This window comes from Bison bison, unplaced genomic scaffold, assembly GCF_000754665.1.
Source record: "Bison bison bison isolate TAMUID 2011002044 unplaced genomic scaffold, Bison_UMD1.0 scf7180017845689, whole genome shotgun sequence".
Taxonomy (NCBI): Eukaryota; Metazoa; Chordata; class Mammalia; order Artiodactyla; family Bovidae; genus Bison; species Bison bison.
The window spans coordinates 1-1,487 of NW_011476262.1; the positions used below are offsets into that span (position 1 = coordinate 1).

A 1,487-nucleotide genomic window follows, 5' to 3' on the forward strand; every position below is an offset into this window, starting at 1 on the left:
ATCACAAGAAAATATGGAAAATTCTTCAAGAGATGGGAATAGCAGACCACCTTACCTGCTTCCTGAAAATCCTGTATGCAGGTCAAGGAGAGATGAAACCAGTCAGTCCTAAAGGAAATGAACCCTGAATATTCTTTGGGAGGACTGATGGGGAAGCTGAAGCTCCAAGCCTCACTCCAGGCGGCAGACCTCTATTTTCTGTTTAAAATATGAATCCAAAACCTTTGATGGAAAGTAGAGTTGTTTCCGCCCGGTTTCGAACCGGGGACCTTTAACGTGTTAGGCTAACGTGATAACCACTACACTACGGAAACCACACGGCCAGTTGGGTCTAGTGACATATCCAAGAACTGCATGTTTGAACACACCTGACCTTCAAATTTTTAAAGGAAGAGAACTCTGGAAACACAGGCAATCCGTCAAGTAAGGATCTGCAGTTCCTGAAAGGGCCTGATTTAGGGTTCCTCACCTCTTCCGGGGCAAGGTCCCTGTGTGCCAGCTTTGCGCCCAAGCACAGAGGTCGCCTCGCTGACTCCCCAGTTCTCAGAAGCCTCAGGAGCGGGGGGAGCAAGGTGCGTCTAAGCCCCAGGTGGCCACAAGTCCGTCAAAGTGGGCACAGCCCTTCCAGAGGCAGATCCGGGCCTTAGAGTTCCTTTCATGGCGCCAGCGGAGACCGGGCTCGATGCTTCAAATCCTAATCGGGAAACAAAGGACCCGCCGTCCCCTGTGCTCCGCCTGACCCGTGCGCTCCTCTCTCGCAGGCCTTTCACAGCAGCGCTTCTCCGGCGCCGCCTGGCACCGGGGGTTCCTCAGATTCCTGCGTCTTTGGCTGATTCTAGTCCTCTAGTTTCAGTCCAGACTTGCATCACGCTTTCACGTTTAGCAGGAACCGCAGCAAAGGCTGAGGCTTGGTCATTTGTTGAATTCCTTTGCCTACCAGGCCCAGCATAAAGCCGCGGAGGAGCCAGGCGCGGTCCACACTTATCTGACCGTCTTCATTCCAAACTTGAGATTAATCTTGAAGGACGGCTTTGTTTTACATTTTACAATGTCTGAAACGCCTCTTGTTTTCCTTTCATAATTTTGCAGTTCAGGTCGTGGAGCGCGAATTTAACAGAGAGGTAAAGGCGGGTTTGTTTTTTTTTTTTTTTTTTTCAGAAAGCAGGTGTCTTGAAGGGTTTTCGTATTTACCTCACAGCAGGCAGAGTTTCTTTTCGCTGAAAGGTTTTACTGCAATGGTGTCTGTGTGTCTGTCTGTCTCTGGTTTCCTTTAGCAGTAGAGCTTCTCAATTTGGGGAATGCATGTGCCCTTTTCTTCAGCAGTGGCTTTCCTCCTTTTCTCAGTGCGGCGTTGCGTTCGCGTCTGAGGTTTCAGGAGCTCAGACCCCCGAGGGAGGCGCGGGCCGCATGCGCAGCGGCTCCAGGCCGCAGGGCTCCTCCTGGTTCCGCGTGGACTCCGAGTGCGGTCGAGAGTGCGACGGCTCGAC

At 51.9% G+C, this 1,487-nt stretch overlaps 1 non-coding gene across 1 annotated transcript; it reads right to left on the bottom strand.

Moving 5' to 3' along the window:
- Positions 1-241: 241 nt before the first annotated feature.
- On the bottom strand, positions 242-314 carry TRNAV-AAC. Its single transcript has one exon. It is a non-coding gene; the product is annotated as a tRNA-Val (tRNA).
- Between the last annotated feature and the right edge of the window lie 1,173 nt (positions 315-1,487).